The following is a 13,315-nucleotide window of genomic DNA, read 5'->3' as shown; positions in this document are numbered from 1 at the left end:
GAAGGAAGGAAGGAAGGAAGGAAGGAAGGAAGGAAGGAAGGAAGGAAGGAAGGAAGGAAGGAAGGAAGGAAGGAAGGAAGGAAGGAAGGAAGGAACTAATGCAATTTATGGCAGCTCCAGGGAAGAAAAAAAAAGCATTTGTACAACTTGACTTCTTCCAAGTTTCACTGTATAAAATCCTTGCTTTTAATTGAAGAAATTCTACTTCAGAGAGGATGTGAAAACAGCTGCAAGGCTCCCAAGCCTACTCCTCTCTCCCCTCCTCCAACCATGCCATTTTCTGTTTTTAACTGACTGCAGCAGTCTTGATTCACAGCCAACAGGAAACTGCTATGCAGCTGAAGCTGCCTGCTTTTGTACCCATGAACTGACTGAATGCATGGATTCCCTCCCTAGTCAGATTTAACTTCAGCAGTGAACAAAAACAGGCTCTAGTTCCTGATTCCAGGAAAAAAAACAACAGCAATAACCTTACTTAGTTCAGTGGACTAAGCTTCGAAGGGCACTAGGCATCACCAACTCCCCCCCAGGCCTCAGAAAATACTCATTGTAGACAGTACTTCAGGGTTTATTCTGACAAGAATGGGATCAGGACCATCGAGTTTATTCATGGCAGATAAACAAAAAAGACACAGACTTCTTAGGCACAATGAGAGACCTGTCAGTGTCTGGTTCACTCTCTCCATGCTGTGTAAGGGCCCCACAGAGGCAAGAGCTTTCAGAAGAGACTGAATTCATTTAGCTGCTCTGAGCCAAGCTGTTTTGTTTCCCTTTAGCATCTTGCACAAAGGCATCAACAGGGGCAAATTATGCTGCTGTGGCAACACATTATTACTCTTCTGCTGAAGACTTAAGAGTTGCAGATTCAAACAGTTGGGCTGAGACCTGAAGCCACACAGCATATTAAGGGAGATTCTGCATTCTGGGCTCCATTGACACCATTTTCCTTGCACTGCTTCCTCTTCTGCACTGCCCTCACTGCCCTCAAAGTGGACTAAGCTCTCCCTACCAGCCTGTTGAAAGCTGTTATTTCACCGGCTGTCACAAGCCCCTACCAGCAATGTCACCCGCAACATCTGGGCATGTCCTGCTCCACTGCAGCTAACTCACGAGCAAGAAAAGTCTGCCCCAGAGCAGGATCATGATCAGACTCTCATTGCTTGAGTSTGGAACTTGACTTACCAACAGCTCTGCTGGGCACAAACTGGATGGGCACATTTTCACATCATGTCTCCAAAATCCAACTGATAARCCAAAGAGATAAAGGGTTAAAGGAAGCGCCATAGAAAATCCATTGTCTTTGGAATGAGGAGCAACACAGACATATCTGTGATTTGCAGATGGTTATTTTCAGGTCTGTTGCATGGCCTATATTGTCTGTTATGTAGAATTCTGGACCCAACTTCTCCTCCAGGCTCTCTGAAAAGATCACTTCTTTTTTCCAGCTCTTACAATTTTTTCTGTTTAACTAAGAAAGTTACGTACCCTCCCTAGGAATGCATTTAGTGACAATAGTTTATGTAGCAGCTGATTGTGCAGTATCTCTAGGAGAAGAGACCAGCTGCCAAGAATCATAGGACATATTCACATCCATATCAGCAACAAAGTTATACATGTTTGTTTAGGTTTCTCATCCAAGTATCTACTAGGGAAACTTGAAAATACCTAATTGAACAGGAAAGTTTCTTTTCCCCTGCTATGAAGAAAAAAAAAAGAAAGAAAAGAAAAAAAAACCCACCAAGACAGTGGTAACATTTTGTAACTGTTTTTGCCAGCTTGTAAATCCAACTCTAAGACATGAAAAAATACATCTTTATTTAAGAGGGAAATACAATAACAACCTCAGTGACACTCCACTAAAACCCTATTTAACACCTGCTTTTACAGCTGGATTTCCTGTTAAGTATCATCTGGATATTGTTCTAAAAGTGACTTTGGAGAAGCTCTATGGATCTTTCCAGATCACCTGCTTGAAATGGTGAAATAATGCTTGTGTTAAGCAGGATCTTAATAAGAAACAGTATTCAAAGAGRGGGAAAAGGTAAACAGGGATTTTCAAGTGTGGCAGTAGGACAGGAAAATCATCATCATGGCATCAGAATGTTCCCACCCTTCTATCGCAGCTGTATTTTATTCTAAAGACAAACTGATAACAGTGACTTCAACAGTTCTGACATTGTTTCAATTTGTATTATCTAGATTTCAAAATAATAATGAATTTCTCAAATATGTTGAATAGCAGAAGTTGGAGAATGGCACTTTTGCAAATCAGGTGCCTATATAAGCCTTAAATTTAGGCACAAGAGGTTCTTTGGTCTTTGTATCTCAATAAACATATTGTCAGCCTAAATGGCTGTATTGCAAGAGTCTAGCTGAGCTACAGAAAAGCTTGATTTTGCTAAAGTAGGAAAGTGAAGGCACATTCTTCGACAAGCACAAGTTGCAATTAATGTACTCTCTGTGAAGTAGCTGCTGCCAGGAAAAAATGAACAGAATTTTGGCTTAAATAGTCTAGGCATTAAAGAACAGTTCCAAAGAGATGTGTGTAAAAAGCTGTATGGTAGCAACTGAAAGGAAAAAATAGAGAAGCCCTAGCCAAACTGAAATATCAAGGAAATGGAGATGAGGAAAAAAAAATCTATTGTTTTTTATTAGTCTTCTTTTTGAACACATGGGCACTGATTTCAAATAACTGTATACAATGCTACTAAAGCCCTGTGTTGTAGGTGAACCCAAATCCTTGGGTTCCTGAACAACAAAATACATTTTTACCAGAAGATTAAATAAATAAAAGATTAAATAAATATATGTTGTAGTCAAGGTTCAGGACTGAAACAGCTAGATACAAGCAGAATATAGAGCACTAGTTCAAATTCTGTCAATTATTTGGAATGGATCTGAGTGATTTTTGCTGAAAATTCTTATAATTTCCCCCAAAGATTCAACTCTTGAGACCAGCACTTATTTGTATTTACAAACAAACCAAAAGATTCCACATTTAATAGCTTTAAAGAAACTGAACAGATATATGAAGCAACTAAATGGCTTTCTGATCCCTGACAAGCATGCGCTCTCTGCCCTTTCTGCACCTAAGCTGCTAGTGTTCAGACCACATGAAAGAGGCAATCTCTCTACTCCACATCACAGAAACTAACAGTGATAAAATAAATGAAGGGTCCACGGAGTCTCGGCAGTTCATAGGCTTGTCCTACTGCAAAGCAAATAAGCAAACAAACAAAAAGACAAAATGGCACTGGCAGGTTCATGCTGTGCAGAAATCACTGTTGCTCCAGCCTACCACAATAAATTGTAGGTCACTGCTGGAAGGCCACCTGCACAGATGCATTATAGAATTCAAAGCTCAAAGTGACCTATTTATGTCTGATATTGAAATAATGCACTAGGAATAGTGTCCAGAGCACTGTCTAGTCACTGACTGAAAAAAAAAAAAAAAAAAAAAAAGCCCAATGTGGATCTAGCACAGCCCTCCACAGTGTTGTCTGCAGAGGTTTCTTCTGCTAAACACACAGGCATGCTCACTCTTAATGCTGAGCCGCTTGCTTACAAGAGAGACTTGTGTGAGTGCACAGCAGACAAATCACACACGGACAAAGGTGCCAGGAACAGCCTCTGATTTCAGTGCATTGAAAAGTAGCTCCTTTGGCAGAACAATTTACATCAGATTTTAAAACAGGGTGTATTTATAGGAATAAGTAACCGGTGAAGAGAGGAAATTTTATGGAATTGTTTGGAAGAGTTATTATTATTATGGAAGAGTTTCTGAATTGAATCAGGAATTTCAAAACTGAAATATCAATTCTTATGCCAATTGTGTTCTTTATAACAAGGTACTGCCTTTAAAAATAAAAATGTAAATTTTCATAGCTCAGTTCCAAAAATTAAGACCAATTTTTCAAATTAATTTAACTCCAATATTAGGTACCTAAATAAGGACTGAATTACAAAAAGTGCATAGGACAAGTTCTAGTCAAAAAAAAAAAATTGGTCCAAACAAAAACAATTTTTCTATCAAAATGTTTCACATCAGCTCAAAAACAGGAGTTCATTTGCCACAAAATGTGACATTGATGTTTTCTGACTTCTCCTATGACACTGATAACTTGCTTTCCATATGAACTTAGTACCTGGAAAGCTGGTAAAACTTTATGCGTAAACAGATTTCCAACACAAATCAGGAGTTAGGAGTGAAGATACTGTTTCACAATCTGTTTAAGCCAATAAGCTGCTATGTTGGCAAGAGCTATGGGCCTATTCTCATTCCTGCTCTTGCTCCATTGCTTGTACCCGTCTTAACACAGCCCCGCAGCCAGTCAGATTATGGAACTGAAATTCTAAGTTTTAGTTTCTGGCTTTCTCACCTGCATGACAAATTGCACAAGCACAAGTGTCTGCATAAGGAAGCGGGCAAAATGGTATCTTCTGAAGGCAAAGCCAACCGTGAGATAAGGTTCATGCAGAAATCCAGTGTATGCTATTTTGCATATGATATATAACAAAACTCTGATACTTTCCAATCAACCACTTAGGGCAGAAGAATGGTATAATTCCAATAATTAATTTCAGATTTTTTCAAAGAATTAGCATAAATGATCATGACTTGTCTTTGGAGGTATTTTATCTGCCATTTCTTGACTAGAAGCACTAAGGAAATACTTGCATGTAGCAAACAGGCTGAAACCAGACAAAGCTACATCCAGAACGGCTATAGGGCTGATGGAGGTATTTGTTAAGATAGTTACAAACAAGTAAGAAGGTCTGCTGCAGGTTTTGTTTTTGGCTTGGTTAAGGGTGCTTTATAAGAATATAAGATATACTACACAGAGATAAAGCATTACAGAACAGAGACAAGATCTGGGCTATTTAATGAAACACGTTCTGTTAAAATTCACCTAGATAAAAGGGCTGGATCCTGCAAACCTCCAAAGGCCCAAGGAGAGGGCCAGATCAGAATACTGTTGTTTATATTTACCCATGGAATATCATCTAACTCCAAAAATCTTCTCCTTCTTGAACAAAGCTAGTAAGTAGGAGGACATACAGCACCAAACTAGGACAAAACAGGGACCAACCTTGTCCCTTACTACCACTACCTGTTTAAGGCTTTTCAAAAAAGCAAGAAAGTCTGACTCCAGACCTCCTCAGCACACACAGCTAAACGTCTCACACCAGGCACACAGCCTAGACTTAAAGCTGTCAAAAATGGATCACAACCCCTGGGGAAAGGTGGGACATGCGCAAACAGAGCCTTGCAGCTACATCTGGAAGGACCCAGCCTTTACTGTACAGTCACATAAAGCAAGATTTTACTCTGTGTGATCTACTTTCCTATTATTTATTTAGATAGAAGATTTTCTGTCATATGCTGAAAGGTAACACGGATAAACAGTTTACACAGACTGGAACAGATGATTCCTGGACTCAATTTGTGACTACAATACAAGCTAGTTCTTGCAAAGTTAGCTAAGCCATTTACCCTAATCTCTGTATGCAAAACAGATTTAAGTAATAGCTTCAGATATATTGGGAAAGTGATGATGAGCACACAGTGGCAAACTAAGGTTTGTAAAGTGCTTTAAGATCCTTCAGACGGATGCTAACAAAGAATAAATGTTTAACATATTAGAAAGCCTCTTGTGGTTTTAAATGGACTTTAAAAAAAGTCCAAAAAGCATTCTGTTGTTTTTGCTGTTCCTTCTCCTCCATCATAACTGGGAAATTCACATACCCAAAGGATACAATAGTCTTGTTTTTGAATCTTACCCTTATTTTGTTACTGCAGCTATGACAGAGCCAGATGTATTCCTTACACCCAAGTTCTTGGCCCATGTGTCATAGTAACCAGGAAAAAAAAAGCAGTCTCTTTCTCTGAAATCTAGGCCAACTTTGTATAACCTGTGCAAATGCCAAGAATGGTGAAGGAATGGGGCCCGAGAAATAGAGAATGTATTACTTGGCAGTGGAGAGAGCTAACAGTATTTCCTGCAGCAGGGCAGCAATTTACATCAAAGATCTCTCCATAATGTTGGCTATTCCTGAACAGATCCTCATCCTCCCTGCTAACTCTCACAGAGCTGAAATTGCAACAACTCCTGTGCTCATCCCATGGGACAGAGAACAACAGGCTTGAGCAAAGTGATCACAGATGCAAGCTGCTGGTACTGTCTGTGTATAAAACCTGGCCAGTTTTCTGGTCAGCCGAGAAAGTCACCTATTTCTGTGTAGACAATAAATCTCTCTCAAAATGCAATGCCTACACAGGTGTTCTAAAGAAAGAATGAAGAGATATGAAGTCAAGATCCATGTACCAAAAATTGCACCAAGTGGGATATACCTGTCCAGTAATTCCTTCTGCCTTTATCTTCTGAGCTGTGTAATAGCGTGTGACTAATATCAGTCCTCCTACTTCTTCAGCCGAGTCATTTCAGCTGATATTTTTAAAGTGTACCACACTATATGTGACATGCCTCCACCCTCTGCAAGCTTTCCTGTTCTAGAGAGAGACAGAAAGAGAGAATGACTCATGCATCTCTCCTATTACTCAAATCTTTTAAGCAAATTCAAAGGAAAATTTTAAAGGTGCTCTCTTTATTTGGGAATGCCTGGGTGGAGTTGGGTTCTTTGTGTGTATGCTTGTTTTTGCCAAATTCTATACAATTTTCCAGCCTCTAAAGTGCTCAAACATTTTAATAATTTATGAACCTTTCTAGCCTTGTCAAATCTCTCTCTCTTATTCCATTGCTGGTTTAGAAATGTTGGAGGTACCCACGGCTTCAAGCAGCTGTAAAACAGGAAAAGGCAAAAACAAGGATGGCAGAATTCTGCTGCTAAATGCAATGTCTAGCTTGTACTTGGCTTGGCAGCCATAACTAAAAACTGAAGGGGTAGAAAAGAGAAAATGAAAAAACTTCTAAGCCATTTTAGACCTAATACCAAATCTCTGTATGACCAATTCATCAGTATCACCCATACAGACTAATATCACCAATACTGACTGACTTCTGAACATTGTGAAGAAAAGGAAATAGCGTTGAGTCTCACTTAGCTCCCAGAATATTTATGCATTATGTTAGACTCCTCAACAGACAGATCCTCATCTCTTACAGCTTTACAGGTCAGAGTGACCTCCAGCTTGTGGGCTGCCAATGGGTGTGCTAGTGTCATGTGCCCACAAGGAAATAAATGAGCTGGCACCTCACTTCTTCATCGCATGGCAGTATAATACTAACCAACCCTTCCTCCTTTTTTTTTTTTTTTTTTTTTCTCTTGCTTTAAAGAATGAACAACTAGCACTGAGAGAGAACTTTCTAAATAGGACAGAAAATAGCCCTTAAAAGCATCTTCTTACAGACAAAAGCTAACAAGAAAGTGCTGAGTTTGGATAAATCCACCACATGCACATGCCTATATTATTCTGTTTTTAATCTGCAGCCTCAGAGAACAGAGGGAACAGAACGAAAGGCAGCACCAAGGCAACAAACCAGCACTTCAGAGATCTGTTTTCCTTCTAGACCTTTTTCTTCCGGGCCAAATCTCAATCTCAGACATGCAATAGAGAGAAGCACAATTCACTGATAAGGGCAGTTTGCTTGATGGATTCTTAGGGCAGTGATCTTCTTGGAGAGTGCATAAGTAATCCAGAGGCCTTTCCCATTACAAATTTAGAGATGTTTATTTCTCTTCAAATCTGATCATAATGATCTCTGTTTTGGCTGTGGGGATGGACTGATGCAGGATCACTGCATCAAAAGGCAATAAAACCACATTTAGTTGAGATAACTGGGTGGGTCACGTGCTAGAAGACGTGTCTGAAATTGGAGCATGGACACCTCAGTTTAAGGAGACTAGAACKGCAGAGTTGCCTCCTGCTCTGGACACAGAAGCGCCCTGCTCACCAACCTCACCTGCTGGCATCGCTGCCTTCTCTCATGAGGTAAAACTGGTGCAAGCGGCACCGGGAGGCCCAGTGCCGAGCCCCTGGCTCCTAACAGATTTGCAGGTGCCTCCTGGCACCTCGCAGCTCCCTCCTGCTCAACCTGGCACCTTCGACACCAGATTTCTCCGGCAAGGTAGCTCTGCTGTGTTCCCCTGGGCTGTCAGAGGTGAGTGCCAGCGTGCCCCAGATTTCCTCCCCCCAGAAAGCGTTTTTTTCACCTCCTCAGCTACTTTCTTTTCATGGAGCTCTCCACACATCACCGGTTTCCCGGCGCAGCTGCTGCCTTGCACCTCACAGCAGCAGCGAGACGAAATCCCCGTTAGACCAGGAAGCAAGGCTGCCTCTGGTGAGAACCAGGCCCTTCCTCCCTCAGGGCCCCGCCGGCTGCGGGCGAGGAAGCCGCGGCCGCCGCCTCCGCTCAGATGGCGGCCGCCGGCTCTTAAAGCGCCAGGCGGCGGGGCAGGGTTAAGAGCCGAGCCCGCGCGGGCGGCGGGCTCCCGCACCGGGCGGGCGAAGCCGGGGGTAAGCCCGGGCGAGGCGAGCGGAGGCGCCGCCCGCGCCTTGAGGAAGCGCCGCTGCTTTGAGAGCCCCGGCGGCGCCCCCTGGCGCGCGGGCCGGCCGGGCCTCCCCGCGCGCGGCCTCCCCTGCGCTGCGGCGGCGCCGCGACCGCGAGCCGGCGGGCGGAGCCGGGGTCACGGCGCGGCGAGGAGCCCGCGGGGTAGGGGGGGGGTCAGACCTCCGCAAGCCTTTAAAAGCCGCTGGGGCCGAGGCCGGGGGTTGAGCGAGTGCGTCCACGCTGCTTCCGTGCAGGCCGAGAGGGCTGTGCCTGGACTGAACTTGGCTGTTTAAAAAAAGAAATAAAATGAAAAATCAGGCCGAACCACCCAGGGTTGCGCTGTTCCCCACCAGGAAACCCGCAGACCGCTGGCAGGACCGCAGAAACACCTCCATTTTAAGCACCTGTTAGTTTCAAAAACCAAATGGAGGCAGGAAAGGGCCGCTCGCTTTGCCGTCTCCACTGCKATTGCTAAGGAGAGCGTGCAGGTCACTGCTCTGGTACCTGAGCGCAGGGCTGGGGGGAAATTCTGCCTTCCCGCAGCCCACGCTGGGCTGCCAAACGCACTYAGAGCATCCAGGGCCGTGTGCAGCACCCAGCCATCGCAGTCTCCCTCAGCAGGGCTCTRAGGCAACATATGTCTGTGATTCACCCTGGCGCTTCCTAAGTCATTAGCCAAGGGGTATTTTTTACTTTTTTAAGCCCAGTGGCAGCATCTAAACAATAAAGAAGCAACAAGAAAAAACAAACTGCATCAATACTCCCAACTGGTCTCCCTGTCCTTGCAGGCCAGACCACTTGTCTGAGCCAGGACCCAGCATATTATCACTTAGAAAGTTCGATTGCTAAGTCTAGTCTGATGGCCGGCTGGATAATTCGTGTCTTGGCTTGGAGAGAAATGATGGAAGTCAATTTGACAGCTGCAAGGCTCCCCAAGGATTGCAGACCCGAAGTGCATAGAGCAGTGACAGACATGGCAGTGCACTGAATACCAATGAAGCTCTCTGCATGGGAATAGTGTCGAGGCAATACAAATTGCACGTGTTCAGCTGGAAGGTTATCACTATCATTATGCTTATTACTTCTATTATTAAGACATAAAAGAAGCGCAGAGCTCCTCTTGGTCTCAGAGCATAGAAGAGTTCCCAGTTCTGACCCACACTGCCCTCAATTAAGTGAAGCTACAGAGGGTTAAAAAGATCCTGCACCAGAAAAGCTGAAAGGATTGCCTCTCGTGGGAGCAGGAATAGGGGGAAAGGAACTGAGGCCCAAATGGGACCAAGCTGCCCTGTGTCTTCTTGGAAGTCTTGGGCAGGACTAACTGCTAGACTAGTTTGACCAAATATAATTCAATTGGAAGTTAAAAAAAGCATTAAAAAAAAAAACTCAAAATGACTTTAACATTCATATTCAAAAATATTCTTTTGCCATTGGCGAGAAGGGAAGTCAATATACTCAAGTGTCCTTACATAACAAATTCCTCCTGAAAAATACATTTRCAAGGGAAACTAAGCTCAGTGTCATAAGCCGTATAGTAAGAGCACAATTGTTTGACTAAAACTATGGTAACTACAGATTCTAATATGCAACCCTGCTTTATTAAATCAAACCTCTAGTGAATCTGTTATCACCATAGTAACACTGTAATATTACACGGAAACATGAACTACAGTTTGATATTAACATCTGGTTAGCATCTGCATAGCTTCTTATTCACATTACTACAACTGTAACCTAAGAAGAACAAAGCTTAAGCAAAACTTTAAGGCAAAACTCTAGTCTCAGATGTGTTACATTGAACATTCAAACCCCTGCTAGGTCCCCTACACCTGGATTTATAATCAGGGTCTTGGTGTGTCACTTAGAGCTTAGAGTTTGTACATCTCCTAGGATGCAAACACACGCATTCAGTGATGTTGGTGACAATAACCATGCAGAAAACTGTAAAACCACATGATAACTGCAGCTGACTATCTCACCAGCACTCTGCACAGCAAGCCAGGTTTGTTAGAACTGCTCCTAACATTTCAATACTTTAAGCAGTTTCAAGCAGAGCTTGTTCTATTCTTACTTATTTATAACCACCTGTCACAACATTTTTCTTGTCTTCTTCCTCCTACATCAAGTTTGGAACTTTATTCACAAAATGGCACTGGCATAAATACGAAGTTAAAAAATGTTCAAGCTTGAGAAAAGTGACAGATTTAATGCCCTAAATCTACACACAGTCAAAATAAGAAGTGGACGTTATTATCACTTCAGTCATTTGCCAACCCCTAGCATTCTAAGCATACAAATCTATAGCAGATTAGCTGTTCAGAAGTCAAGGAATTAGAGGCTTTTGGGTTTTTTTATTTTTCATTAAATTTGAGTATTCAACAACCAGCTAAAGTAGAAACAAGTTTTTTTCTGTAACTGCGATATCTGGAAATTTACTTTTGTTTCTTGAAATGCAAGTTTGCTAAAATTGCATTAAAAAAATGCTTCTAGTTTCAAAATGTTATACATAATGACAGCAATACATTTGTATGAAAACTGTTTGGCATTTAACATTACTAACAACCTATCTACTATTCCTGCTTATTCCCAATCACATAATGTGGACTGTCTCTTAAGAAATATGGCATATTTGAGGCAAAATGAGCAAACCAATGATGACACCATCTTTTTTTTTTTTTTTTTTTTTTTTTCCAGTCCCAGAAGGTAGAATAACTTTTTTTTTCCCCTCGTCAATAAACTAAAGCTCCAATAAGTGGAAAAACATGATTGCCTAAAATCTAGATGTTACATCTAGATGAACAAGAGTCTTAGTCCTTTTTTTTTTTTTCAGAACTAAAAACTTTTTAAAGACCATATACTGCAAACAATTGTAAGAAGTGGCATTTCTTTCCTGTCCCATCACAGAAATCTGTTATATTACTGATTTCATAGCATGTTATGTTGCAAAGGCACTTATGATTTCTAGCCTGGGCACAAATATGTATATGACATTGAGAAGAAAGGTGTGGGTTGAGAAGACCAACTTATTTTGAAGAACTTAAAAGCCTATTACAGCCAAATTCATGGAATTATTTCCATATGGATCAAACATCCATTTCTTTTAATGTCTGCAGGAAGGATTTACAAATTGAGTAATGTATTGACGGGCTAATTTACTCCTACCCTTGAAGGCTTGTAATAGAGATTCAGAAGAGATCAGATGTAAGTAGCCATACTAAAACAAACACTATCTTAAAATTCCAGCCTTGGAGCACACAAGAGTCTTTCGAGGAGCACACAAGAGTCTTTTGAGTAGTTGGATTAGACCTTTTGCAACGAGAATACATGGCAAGTAGAACAGGATTAAGGGTTTAACTCCTAGAAGTGCATAGGCATCTAAATCTGTAGATTAGCAAGATCACTCAGTGAGATTTTTCAACAGTGCACAGGTGCTCACCTGCCACTGAAGTCGGTGGGCAGTAAAAATATACCACGTGGGTCYGGAAAATCCTGCCAGGTTCAGGAGCTTTTCTGAGAGAGACTAATACCTTTCAATTAATCCAGTCCTACATGTTTGCCAAGCAGAAATAAATTTAAACAAGTTTTGCAGGGCTATGATGATTATGGGCCTTCAGAGGTTTCCCTCTTTAGGTGTTGGATGTTGGTACACAAACACAATAAAGTTATACTAGTTAAATACCAATGTAAGAAAATGGTCAGGATCTATGAAGCCAGAAAGACCCAACAAAACCCAGACTGAGCAGCTAAATAATCTCTAGAAGTAAAAAATATCTCATACATTAGGGAAAACAAAAAACAAACAAAACAAAAACAGACGACAACAACAACAACAACAACAACAAAAAACACCAGGATCAGCTTCTCACTCTTGATCTTTAGTAGTCTTCTCTCCACTCTTCAACAAAACTTTCAGGAGAAACTACTGCTTCCAAATGGCAATTTCACAAGCACCTGTGAGAAAAGTAATTGGAACTAATTATCTGTTGGTTGTCTGGGTCTGAAGAGTTACAGCAATTACTTCAGTCAGGAAGCAAGTTGTGGGATAGTTTACTCTCAGTAAAATGAACTAAGCYAGTCTTTAAACAAAAGTTTTTAAAAGAGACAGAATTTCTCAAAGCACTCTTTTGAAAGGGGAGCTACCAGCAATGAGAATTGAAGGTAATTTTTAGAGAATGCTTAGAAAACATTCTGATTACAACCCTCTATCACAATAAGCTATCTGGATATTTGAAATTATTCTGCCTTCTTTTATCCCTTGCTGAGACCAATTTTAGCAGAATTTTAGCAAGTTTAGCAGAAAAGACTATGGGTTGGAAGAAGTAGTTTTGAGCCCAAAGCTTAAAAAATTCAAAGAAAAACAACATAAAATTCTCTTACAATTTGTAACTGTACAGTCCTCATTCTATAACATAATGATAATTTATAATAATGATAATTCCTCTTTCAATAACACAGAACATTTCCTCTGTGAGGGGAATGGATCCCTAAAGTGTGAGAAGGAGCACGAACAATAGTGAAGCATTACTGGTTTAATCTGTTACTGATGAGTTACATCACCATTAAAATTTATGTTTGCCTGTGCAGCAGAGATGCATTTTAACAAAGTCCTCTGAGGGATTTGCCTGTGGCCAGACTACTGCTGAACAGAAAGAGCAGAGAAGAGCCTGGACTGCTGCCYAATGGGAAAAGGAGGGAATAATATGATTTTTTCAAAAGGAACTCACCAGAGGTTAGCTCCCCATAGTTACACTCCGCTGCAGCTCACATGCTTGGGAAGAAGCAATCCAGGTATTATTTTCCAATTG

At 41.4% G+C, this 13,315-nt stretch overlaps 1 long non-coding RNA gene across 2 annotated transcripts in view; it reads right to left on the bottom strand.

Annotated features, from left to right (window-relative positions):
• Positions 1 to 13,315, bottom strand: part of LOC112957380 — a 29,559-nt gene extending 16,244 nt beyond the window's left edge. Inside the window, exons 1-2 of one of the 2 annotated variants that reach the window (XR_003251212.1) lie at positions 13,235 to 13,315; positions 12,377 to 12,461 (exon numbers count right to left, since the gene is read on the bottom strand). This is a non-coding gene — a long non-coding RNA (uncharacterized LOC112957380). Of the gene's footprint in view, positions 1 to 1,182; positions 1,224 to 12,376; positions 12,462 to 13,234 lie in introns of those variants that run through there. The other variant, XR_003251213.1, reaches the window with a different exon arrangement.

Source organism: Nothoprocta perdicaria, unplaced genomic scaffold, assembly GCF_003342845.1.
Source record: "Nothoprocta perdicaria isolate Ctin4 unplaced genomic scaffold, notPer1 scaffold_72, whole genome shotgun sequence".
In the NCBI taxonomy this organism is placed as follows: Eukaryota; Metazoa; Chordata; class Aves; order Tinamiformes; family Tinamidae; genus Nothoprocta; species Nothoprocta perdicaria.
Note: the sequence above shows the minus strand (reverse complement) of the source record. Positions and strands in the feature narration are given on the sequence as shown.